We start from the raw sequence: 12,579 nt of genomic DNA, 5'->3' as shown, positions 1-12,579 counted from the left end.
TTATCTGCCAGTCGTTCACACCTTGACTTGATTTTAACTCGTTTCAAGAAGGGAACAATGCATAAAAAACAGTTTCAATTGGCTTTTGGAGCCTACATCTGTAGCTAGAAGCCTAAGTCTGCTGGACAAGCTCCCCAGGGGCTGGCTAAATGTTTATACTAGCTGATCCTAAAGACACCAGGAGCTTCACAGCTTAAAAGGTGTAACATTGGTAACAGAAAGTTGGCTTAAAACTGTAATTTGGATATGAGCCAACCTAGGGAAACAGGTCCAAATTGAGGTAATATTTTTATGGAATTCTTATTCTAAAAACCAGGCTTCTAAAAGATTTTAGGGCAATGTCTCTTTGTTGAGGTATTGGAGACCGCACCATCGTGCGTTCATATGTAGGAATTGGCAATCATAGCCAAAGTTGTGGTTTGCCCTAAAGTTACTGTATTTTGATGCTAATTCCACTGCCCCAAGAACAGCTGCCTAGTCACATACTCAGAATTCAGGTGACTTTCCAAAGTTGTGGCTGTGCTCTGGTGTTACAAAGAGATCTTAAAGATTGTGATTAAAGATTGTCAGTGTTACATTGACTAACTCAAATTTATTTATAATTAAGAAAAAATCAAACAGGTAGAGATTGTTACAGGATTTAAAAAGGATTGATGAGGTTTTAAAACTTGTGAGAGCATTACAGCTTGTTTGCTTATCCAACTGCCATTTCAAGATAGATTTAGAGGATTATTTTTATATAATTTGTTTACGTCCTGGCGATTGTGAGTTTTCATTTCGTGAGCTTGCTTATAATTTTAGAGAGCCCATAAAGTGATATCATTAAAATTTTTACTAAAGAACGGCTAATAGCCTTATATTATGTAATTTTGTCACTTCTTCAATGTTAAGAAGTTAGAACTTTAAATCTTTAAGTGTATATAGAAATTTTTACTACAAACTTTTGCTCTCTAAATGAGCTTTAATATTTGGGGAGTAGCTGTTAGACTACTCCAGAAAAGAGTATTTAAAACTAATTTTAAGCTACTAAGGATATGTTAGTTGGCTAAGTACCTCACCTTACCAGAGGACTTAGGTCTTTGTTTGTTATCCTCATTGGAGATAAAGCTTCAGTTGTGTTAATACAGAATTGTAGGCTAGAGTCATGGAAGTATTTTAAAAAGCCAAACAACAGTTAATTGGTTATTACAAAATACTGATATTTGACCTATTACATATACAAATTTTTCAGGCAAAATTGATAATTTTACTCTTTACATGTTTTTGTATTTCCTGTATATTTGTGCATACAACCCATAGGAAATGCGCTTACTGTATTTATAGGTGGTTCATCTAATGAAAAGGCTACATGTATGATTGGATCACTTGTTTATTCTCTTCTGCTGCTTCAGCACAGATTATTAAATTCCTGGCTTTAGCCACTGTTTTTATAATGTTAAAAAAAACAAGCTTTCAATTCATATACTGATAGCCAATGTGCTGCTTGTGGTTTACAATTGATTTCAATTACTTAATGCTTTATTAAAGGCAGGTTTTCTACATAAAATCAGTGAGTGATTTCAGTGTGACTGTCTGACAACTCACTGTCCTTTCAGTGCTCTGGCTCAGACAACTAAACAAAACCATAGACCCAGCTCTTTGAAAATGATAATGGAGTTGATAACACTCCCTCACAAATAGAGGAAGACTCCATTTGCTTACTTTCAACTCCCAGCCTCACCTTGCCGGCTCAGGGATTTCTAGTACAGTATTTATAGGATTTGGCATCTCTAATTAATGCTTATGTTTAGGTAAATAAAGCTGGTAAGGGGCTGGAGAGATGGCTTAGTGGTTAAGAGCACTAAGTACTGTTCCTTTATAGGCCATTTAAGAACTCAAACTGGATTGCCTGGACACCTTACTTAGCAAGGGAGGACAATGATACCAGGCAGATTATAGGCCTTATATAGAAACAGTTAGTCAAAAAATCTCATTCTTTATATATCCAAAACAATAATGCTGAAGACAATAATTTGGTATAAAAGTCAATTTATAAATACAAGTGCTCAGTGTCCTCAATTTAATCCTTAAGGACTTATCTTAATAAATAATATTTTAACAATATTTTAATAAATAAAAAGGGGAGTTATCCCTGTATGCTAAAATATGCTCCTTTTATTTCAATTTTAAAATTTGGATGCCAAGGAACACTCTGAGTTTATGGCACCCTACAGCTAGGCATACTTCTGCCTAGGTGAAATAGAAAGATCCACATATTGGCATGATCCTGTTCAGATATTTTATATGGGGAAGAGGGAATCTTTGTGTTTTTTCTACAGGATGCTACAGGAGTGTGCCAGCTGCCCGAGTGGCTGGTGAGACTTGCTGATCCTGGGAGCATGAAGATTCAGCTCTCCTGGTTCGGGTCCCTGGAGTCATTCCTGTGTCCTTGGAGGAATATGGAGGATTCCCACTCATCTTTTGTCATCACAGAAATTCTGGCGTTGCTGCAGTCATTGTGTCCCGTCCCACCACGGCCTGCGTTCCGACCCTCTGTGCACTGTTGCTTGGTGGAAGCTGCTGTGGACTGGGGAACTCTGCCCTGGTTCTGCAGATCTCAGACATGGTTCCATTACCTGCTGGTTGTTCCAGAGAAGAATGACCGATCCTGAACTGTCCTGGGAAAGACCTTGGCATTTTCGCTGCTATTGTAGCAGCCATTACTGCTGCAGCCATTGTGTCTGCAGTGTCTGGAGCTACCCTCCCCCAATCTATTGTTAGGAAAGCACAGTGGGTGAACTTTCTGGAGTAGTTGCTAACAATTGGGAATTCTAAATTTTATTACAGGAGAGACTTGACTAGGCCCTTGGTGGTATGGCCATAGCAGCTGAGGAGAACCAGATGAGGTGCCCACTACTTATCGGGAGAGGCTCAATTTCCACAATCTCTTGCATTAATGCCATCTGGCTCCTACTCCTTCGTCCCTGGGCTCAAGTAAGAGGAATGAGAAGATGATCCAATGTAGCTTTCCTCAGTGACGGGCAACTTCCTCTGACCCTTGACCAATCTAGACATGGAGCCTTGAGGGCGACAAGGTGATCCTATGTCAGATAGGCTGGGGTTTGAGAGGTCGATCCTAAGACAGAGGTGGCTACACCCCGTTTAAACATGCGGGCCGGTCAAATGCTCCTCTGCCCAGTTTCTCCCCCAATAACACACACGTATAGCCCAGAACGGTGTGTTACACTATAAGTTCATTCCTAGCCATTGCGGTGCAGTCCTAACTGCAAGAGTGGCTTGCCATGGCTGAGCTGGGCACTCTGTGAGGCATGTCTGATCTCTCTCAGACCACTACTTCCACCTAATGTTTTTTTTTAAAAGAAAAATGGGGGAGATGCATGGAGCCATATTGGATTTGGGCCTAGCCGCTTTTTGACTGCATGGTTCAAAGTGACTCTGGGCTGTTTGGCCACAGAGATTCACCCCGAAGATGACTGCCATAAATCTTAAGATTGTTGGATAAAGCCTCTCCCATGAATTTACAGCACAGGAGTATAACATTCAAGGGATGCCTCAGCTCGAGCAGATACCAGTTATCTCCTCAGTCAACACCCAGTGTCTCCACCACCTGACCTCATCGCCTGACTTCTTTGCCTCCAGCTATCACTGCCTATACCCTCATCTCCCCCTCCTTCATATTTCACAAAGGTCACTCCCCCTACCTGAAAGCCTTAAAAGCTGCAATGTTCATCCCAATAAACGAGACCTTGACAACAGAACTTTTGCTTGGTCTCCTTCTTCTCTTCACCCCCATTTTGGCCCACAGGTAGAAAGCCTCTTCGGGACCCTGAATAACTGGGTCCCCGCTGGCGGGGACAAATCTCCATTGTCTCAGGGCATTCACTAATGCCATCCCTCCAAAGATATAGAATATCTACTTCCTCAGCAGCCAGACTTTTGCAGGACCTCTACTGGAAAAGAAAGTCCACTGTTGCTGGCTCTCTACTGTCAGTGCAAATGCACTGATTCATGACATCCAGTGTAACAAGTCCTCCAATGTTGAAGGGTAACCATTGTTGCAGGACGTTCACTGTCATAGGACCTCCATTGTCACAGGACCTCCACTTTTGTAGGACCTCCACTGTCCAAGCAAATGGCAGGATCTCCAGTGTCTCAGGACATTCACTGTTGCAGAGCCTGTAGAGTGGCAGCACCTCCCTTTTTTCTAGACTTCAACTACTCCAAGCTCATCCACACTGTCTCAGGACCTCCAATATTGCAGGACCTCAAATGTCCCAGGACCTAAAGTGACATGGCACTTCCATTTTCCCATCACCTTTACTGTCCCAGAACCTCCACTTTCCCAGGACCTATTCTGTTGCAGAACCTCCAAGGTAGGAATAACTGCACTGTATCAGGATCTCAACTGTTGCAGGATCTCTAAGGTTGTAGGAACACAATAGTCGGTGGAACTACATTGTCCATCACCTTCACTCTTCTAGCACCTCCACTCTCACAGGACCTACACTGTTGTAGGAACTCCAATGTCTGAGCACCTGCACTGTCTCAGGACATCAATTGATCCAGAACCTCCAATGGTGCAGGACCTCCATTGTCTCAGGACATCTACTCTATCACTACCTAAACTTTTGCAGGATCTCTACTGGCACAGGATATCCACTGTTGCTGTTTTTACATTGTCTAAAGACCTCCACTATCAAAGACTTTTAGATGAATTTTTAAAGCTGTAGAACTTCAACTAGCTCCATGAGAAGGTACAGACGTGTCTCAGACTCAATTCATTGGTGAAGCAATATGATGTTGGGGTGGATGAATGTCTTCATTATATTTGCCATGGTCTGGTCTGGTTGGCATCCTTGCTGCTTCTTTCCATGCATTTTGATAACCATTGTAGCTGTACTTCCACTGTCTCAGAACCTGAACTACCCTAAGAACTTCCTTGTCACAGGACATCCAGTGTGGTAGTACCTCGGGTGTAAGGAAACTCCACAGTCTCAGTACCTCCAAACTGCAAGATCTCTACTGGAATCCACTGTCACAGAACTTCAACTATTTCACGGACCTCTACTGTTGCAAGACCTCCTATATCACAACACATCCACTGTTATAAGGACTTACTTTGTCAAAAGACCTCCATTGTCTCAGCCCCTCCACTTTCTCAGGACCTCCAAGTTGCAGGAACTCTACTAGCACAGGTCATTCATTGACACTGGTTTTACACTGTTTCAGTTCCTCAACTGTTATAAGGACCTCCATTGTGGCAGGTCCTTCAGTATCTCAGCACCTTCACAGTCTCAGCAACAACAAATTTCAGGACCTCTACTAGCACAGGATATCCACAGTAGCTATATTTACACTGGTGCAGTACCTCAACTGTAGGACCTCCAGTTTAGGACATCCACACTTTTAGCAGCCAGATTTTTCCAGGACCTCTACTGGCACAATAATTCCTCTGTTGCTGGACCTCCACTGTCAGTGCAATGGCACTGAATCATGACATCCACTGTTGCAAGACCTCCAATGTTGAAGGATGTCCACTGTTACAGGACATTCTCTGACAAAGAAACTCCATTGATGCAGGATCTTCACTTTCACAGTCCTAGCAAACCAACTTTTGCAGAACCTACAGTGTTGGAACAACTGCATTGTATCAGGACATTTACTCTTGCAGGGCCTGAAGTGTGGAAGCACCTCCATTTTTGCCAGATCTCAACTGTCCCAGGCTCATTTCCACTGACTGAGGACCTGCAATAATGCAGGACATCCAATATTTCAGGACCTCAAATGTGCCAGGACCTCCACTGATGAAGGATCTCCAATGATGCAGGATCAAAACAGTCACAGGACCTCTATTGTCCCATCACCTTTACTGTTCCAGCACCTCCACTCTCTCATGACCTACAATGTTGCATAAACTCCAATGTCTGAGCAACTGCACTGTCTCAGGACCTTGATTGTTCCAGAACCTCCAATGGTGCAGGACCTCCACTGTCACCAGATCTCCACTGTCTGAGAACATCCACTCTGTCACCAACTAGACTTTTGTAGAACCTCTAGTGGCACAGCATCTCCATTGTTCCTGATCTGACATTGTCTCAAAACCTCAACTATCACAGTAATTCCACTTTTGTAGAATCTCCATTGTCACAGACCTTCACTGTTACACGACCTCCTCTGTCTAAGACTTCCACTATTGCAGGACTTTCACTGTGCAAGGAACTCCACAGTTGCAGGGCATTCACTCTTGCAGTACTGCATTGTTTGAGGACCTCCACTGTACCAGTCCCATCTCCAATATCTCAGGACCCCCTCTCTTACAGGACCTCTACTGTTGCATGACCTTGAATGTAAAAGGACCTTCACTATCTCAGTAGTTCCACTGTTGCACGAACTACAATGTCTCTCAGTGCCTCCACTGTTGAAGGACCTACAATGTCACGGGTGCTGCACTGTTTTATCAACACCACTATCACTTTTTACAAGGCTTTGCTGGTTATTTATTTTGATGCTTAATGGAGAACGATGTTACTTTTGACAAAATAAGAATTTCTTTTTTCTAGAACTTCTGATTAATTGCCAGATGTGCATGGATCAGTTGCCCCTAGAAGGATGGAAAAGCCCATAGCCCTCTAGACCTCACCTTGTTGGAGCTGTTGTCTTTCAGTGATGATACTGTCCAGGAGAAGGCATGGGGTCAGCAGGACAACTCTAGTCTGGAGTACACATTAGTCAAGTTGAGTCCTTGCTGGGAAGAGGAGAAATCTAGAAGAGGGAGAAGAATTGTGGTGGAAGAAGAATCATACAGTACTTACAAAGTTAAAACAGAAACAATTTTGCAGAAATGCATATCAGAGACAGAGCTAACCAAGACAGAGCAAACTGGGTAGAAAAAAGCACAAAGGTACCTGTCTATGCCCGCCTGCTGCTTATTCTTTGGATGCTGTCTCTAGCCCTCATTTCTCAGGAGAGATACTGTCCTGTCCCAGGAGAGTTTTCTTGCTTGATTGAGCACAGGAACACTGCTTCATTTGGATATTCCTAATTTCTTGGACCATCCCTTGAATCCTCTGAGCCAGCACCTGATGGGGACAGTCTCACCCTCTCCTCAGACAAAGAGAGATAATAGGTTGTCTTCTGTGTTCTCATTGCTGCTTCTGTTCTGCCTGAGGCTGCCTGAGGTTGAATGAAGGCAGAAGACACTCTGGCATGTATGTTTTGTCCAGGTCATCTGTAGTGGCCTGAGGAGAAGGCCAGTTCCAATGGTTCTTCAGAATCCTCTATGACTAGAATATGGACATAGTCATAAATGAGGCCATGGGGGATGACAAGTCCAATGTGCCAATGGTGGGTTGGTTTCCACTCCTCTGCAGTCCAGTCCTAGAGGGGAAGCAGCATAATCATTAAGGGTAGGGAATGGAGCCATTACTGGACTCACTGTCTGAGCCTGGGTGTGAAACCAGGCACCTGGATGGCCTGTCCTTCCAGTAAACAGTTGGATGCCATGATCCGCTTAGACTTTCTTTGATGTAAAGAACCTTTATGTCTTGTGATTTGAATGGAATATGTTGCATTACTTCCAAAATTCCAGGGTATGGCTTGAGAGGTATCATTTCTTCATAGGGATTTGGGAAACACTCCCAATCTTCTTTGAAGCAGGGGTGCATTATCATGTCTATGACTGATATTTCTGGGTTTGACTGTTATTAAATGCTAAGCAGGTCATCTAGCTCTCTTGACACCCCACCGTGGTCAAGATGCACACTTGCCACAACCTGTCTTCTCAGCTCTTATATGAAAATAGAGGTAACTTTTTCAGCTACCATAAAATGTAAGACTCTAACATTCATATGTGGTTCTTTGGACCATCATAAGTATAAGCCAGGAAGAGTTCAGGGGCATCAAAAGTGTTAGCACCGTAGTACAGGTTCAGCACTTGCTCTGGTTTGTCTTGGGTACTAAGGCCAATGTCGATGATTTTGACTTTATTGTTCTTATCCAACATTTTATTTGTTTTCAAGTCCTGTGTTTATTCTGTGCCCCTGACAGTAGATCCAGGCTGCTAATATCTGCATAAGTATTTCCCATGCCTTGTCTTTCACTATGTAGCCATACTTTCAGATACATTTATGAAGACATTGAACCTCACCCAGCTTCATGACAAGGTATCTACTTGTTTTGGTCTCAATTATTGAAGATGATATTGGAGTGGTTAACCACAATTGTCATCATTGCCATGGTCATTATTGGATGGCATAAGTGTTTCTTCCTCACAAGGACTTGGAGGCCACTGTAGGAGGACATCCACTGTCTTAGCACCTGCTTTTTCCCAACACCTCCACTGTACTGACTGTCCAAGCCTATGTTGTGTTGTCTTGCCCCTGAACTTCCTACCTTTGCAGAAGGAAGTAGGATGCCATGGTCTGGTTATAATTTTGTTCATTTGAAGTGTCCTTAGTTTCCAGCACTTGAAATCCTACATATTTCCATTGCTCTTACACTTGCACGGTCTTGCTGAGGGGGATCAGTTGCTCATAGGGATTTGGGAACTGCTTCTAGTCTTAGTTGAACTAGGGTTGCATCATGACCACAGTGACTTTTGGCCTATCACTAAGGTTGACTGTCATTAGGAGGCTAAGTAGGTCCTCCAGCTCTTCTGACACCACAATAGTGACAACACACACTCCTGCTACAACCTGTCTTCTTAGCTCTAGAATGAAGAGAGAGTCAAACGGAAACTTTCTGACGCCCACAAATACATGGAAATTGCACTCATTGATAAGTGGTTATTAGCCCAAATGCTTGAATTACCCTACATGCACAGAACACATGAAACTCAAGACGGATGATCAAAATGCGGATGCTTTACTCCTTTTTTAAAAGGGTAACAAGAATAACCTTGGCAGGGAATAGGGAGGCAAAGATTAAAACAGAGGCAGAAGGAACACCCATTCAGAGCCTGCCCCCCTGTGGCCCATACAAAGAAGTGCAGGCCGACAGGATCTCTCCTGAGAGACACAGCCAGAATACACCAAATACATACGTGGATGCCAGCAGCAAACCACTGAACTGAGAATGGGACCCCCGTTGAAGGAATCACAGAAAGGACTGGAGGAGCTTGAAGGGGCTCGAGACCCCATATGAACAACAATGCCAACCAACCAGAGCTTCCAGGGACTAAGCCACTACCCAAAGACTATACATGGATTGACCCTGAACTCTAACCTCATAGGTAGCAATGAATAGCCTAGTAAGAGCACCAGTGGAAGGGGAAACCCTTGGTCCTGCTAAGACTGAACCCCCAGTGAAAGTGATTGTTGGGGGGAGGGCAGTAATAGGGGGAGGATGGGGAGGGGAACACCCATATAGAAGGGGAGTGGGAGGGGCTAGGGGGATGTTGGCCCGGAAACCGGGAAAGGGAATAACATTCGAAATGTAAATTAGAAATACTCACATTAATAAAGAAAAGAAGGAAAAAAAAGCATCAGATCCTACTACAAAAATCTATATTCAACAAAACGTGAAAATCTGTAGGAAATGAACAATTTCCTAGACAGATACCAGGTACCAAAGTTAAATCAGGAACTGATAAACATTTAAACAACCCCATAACTCGTAAAGAAATAGAAGCAGGCATTAAAGGTCTCCCAACCAAAAAGAGCCCAGGTATAGATGGGTTCAGTGCAGAATTCTATCAGACCTTCATAGAAGACCTCACACCAATACTATCCAAACTATTCCATGAAATTGAAACAGATGGAGCACTACCGAATTCCTTCTGTGAAGCCACAATTACTCTCATACCTAAACCACACAAAGACCCAAGAAAGAAAGAGAACTTCAGACCAAATTCCCTTATGAATATCGATGCAAAAATACTCAATAAAATTCTGGAAAACCAAATCCAAGGGCACATCAAAACAATCATCCACCATTTTCAAGTAGGCTTCATCCCAGGCATGCAGGGATGGTTTAATATACAGAAAACCATCAATGTAATCCACTATATAAACAAGCTGAAAGAACAAAACCACATGATGATTTCATTAGATGATGAGAAAGCATTTGACAAAATTCAACACCCCTTTATGATAAAAGTCCTGGAAAGAATAGGAATTCAAGGCATACCTACACATAATAAAAGCCATATACAGCAAACCAGAAGCTAACATTAAACTAAATGGAGAGAAACTTGAAGCAATCCCAGTAAAATCAGGGACTAGACAAGGCTGCCCACTCTCTCCCTACTTATTCAATATAGTTCTTGAAATTCTAGCCAGAACAATCAGACAGGAGATCAAAGGATGCAGATTGAAAAAGGAGATGTCAAAATATCACTATTTGCTGATGATATAATATATTTAAGTGATCCCAAAAGTTCCATCAGAGAACTACTAAACCTGATAAACAACTTCAGCAAAGTGGGTGGGTTAAAATTAACTCAAACAAATCAGTAGCCTTCCTCTACACAAAAGAGAAACAAGCAGAGAAAGAAATTAGGGAAACCACAACCTTCATAATAGTCCCAAATAATATAAAATAACTCGGTGTGACTTTAACCAAGCAAGTAAAAGATCTGATAAGAACTTCAAGCCTCTGAAGAATGAAATTGAAGAAGATCCCAGAAGATGGAAAGATCTCTCATGCTCATGGATTTGCAGGATTAATATAGTAAAAATGGTCATTTTACCAAAAGCGATCTACAGATTCAATGCAATCCCCATCAAAATAGCAATCCAATGCTTCATAGAGTTAGACAGAACAATTTGCAAATTCATCTGGAATAACAAAAAATCCAGGAGAGTTAAAACTATCCTCAACAATAAAAGGACTTCTGGGGGAATCACTATCCTTGATCTCAAGCTCTATTACAGAGCAATAGTGATAACAACTGCATGGTATTGGTACAGAGACAGACAGATAGACCAATGGAATAGAATTGAAGACCCAGAAATGAACCCACACACCTATGGGCACTTGATTTTTGACAAAGGAGCCAAAACCATCAAATGGAAAAAAGATAGCATTTTCAGCAAATGGTGCTGGTTCAACTAGAGGGCAACATGTAGAAGAATGCAGATCGATCCATTCTTATCACCCTGGACAAAGCTCAAGTCCAAGTGGATCGAGGAACTCCATATCAAACCAGATACACTCAAACTAATAGAAGAAAAATTGGGGAAGAATCTAGAACATATGGGCACTGGAGAAAATTTCCTGAACAAAACACTTATGCTCTAAGATCAAGAATCGACAGATGGGATCTCATAAAACTGCAAAACTTCTCTAAGGCAAAAGACACTGTTGTTAGAACAAAACGACAACCAACAGAGTGGGAAAAGATCTTTACCAATCCTACATCTGATAGAGGGCTTATATCCAAAATATACAAAGAACTCAAGAAGTTAGACCGAAGGGAGACAAATAATCCTATTAAAAAATGGGGCTAAACAAAGAATTCACAGCTGAGGAATGCCAAATGGCTGAGAAACACCTAAAGAAATGTTCAACATCTTTAGTCATAAGGGACATGCAAATCAAAACAACCCTGAGATTTCACCTCACACCAGTGAGAATGGCTAAGATCAAAAACTCAGGTGACAGCAGATGTTGTTGAGGATGTGGAGAAAGAGGAACACTCCTCCATTGTTGGTGGGATTGCAGACTGGTACAACCATTCTGGAAATCAGTCTGGAGGTTCCTCAAATAATCGGACATTGAAATACATGAGGACCCAGCTATACCTCTCTTGGGCATATACCCAAAGGATGCCCCAACATATAACAAAGACACATGCTCCACTATATTCATAGCAGGCTTATTTATAATAGCCAGAAGCTGGAAAGAACCCAGATGCCCTTCAACAGAGGAATGGATACAGAAAATGTGGTACATCTATACCTTGGAATATTACTCAGCTATCAAAATTAATGCCTTTATGATATTCATAGGCAAATGGATGGAACTGGAAAATATCATCCTGAGTGAGGTTACCCAATCACAGAAAAATACACATGGTATGCACTCATTGATACGTGGCTATTAGCCCAAATGCTTGTATTACCCTAGATGCACAGAACACATGAAACTCAAGAAGGATGACCAAAGTGTGAATGATTCACTCTTTCTTTAAAAGGGGAAGAAGAACACCCTTGGGAGGGAATACGGAGGCAAAGTTTAGAACAGAGTTAGAAGGAACACCCATTCAGAGCCTGCCCCACATGTGGCCCATACATAGACAGCCAAAGAAGTCCAGGCCGACAGGAACTGGATCTATATCTTTCCTGAGAGACAGAGCCAGGATACAGCAAATACATAGGCAAATGCCATCGTTAAAGCACTGAACTGAGAACGGGACCCCTGTTGAAAGAATCTTAGAAAGGATTGAAAGAGCTTGAAGGGGCTTGAGACCCCATATGAAAAACAATGCCATCCAACCAGAGCTTCCAGGGACTAAAGCACTATCCAAAGACTATACATGGACTGACCCTGAGTTCCAACCTCATAGGTAGCAATGAATAGCCTAGTAAGAGCACCAGTGGAAGGGGAAGCCCTTGGTCCCACCAGGACTGAACCCTCAGT

Source organism: Rattus norvegicus, chromosome 1, assembly GCF_036323735.1.
Source record: "Rattus norvegicus strain BN/NHsdMcwi chromosome 1, GRCr8, whole genome shotgun sequence".
NCBI classification, from domain to species: Eukaryota; Metazoa; Chordata; class Mammalia; order Rodentia; family Muridae; genus Rattus; species Rattus norvegicus.
Note: the sequence above shows the minus strand (reverse complement) of the source record.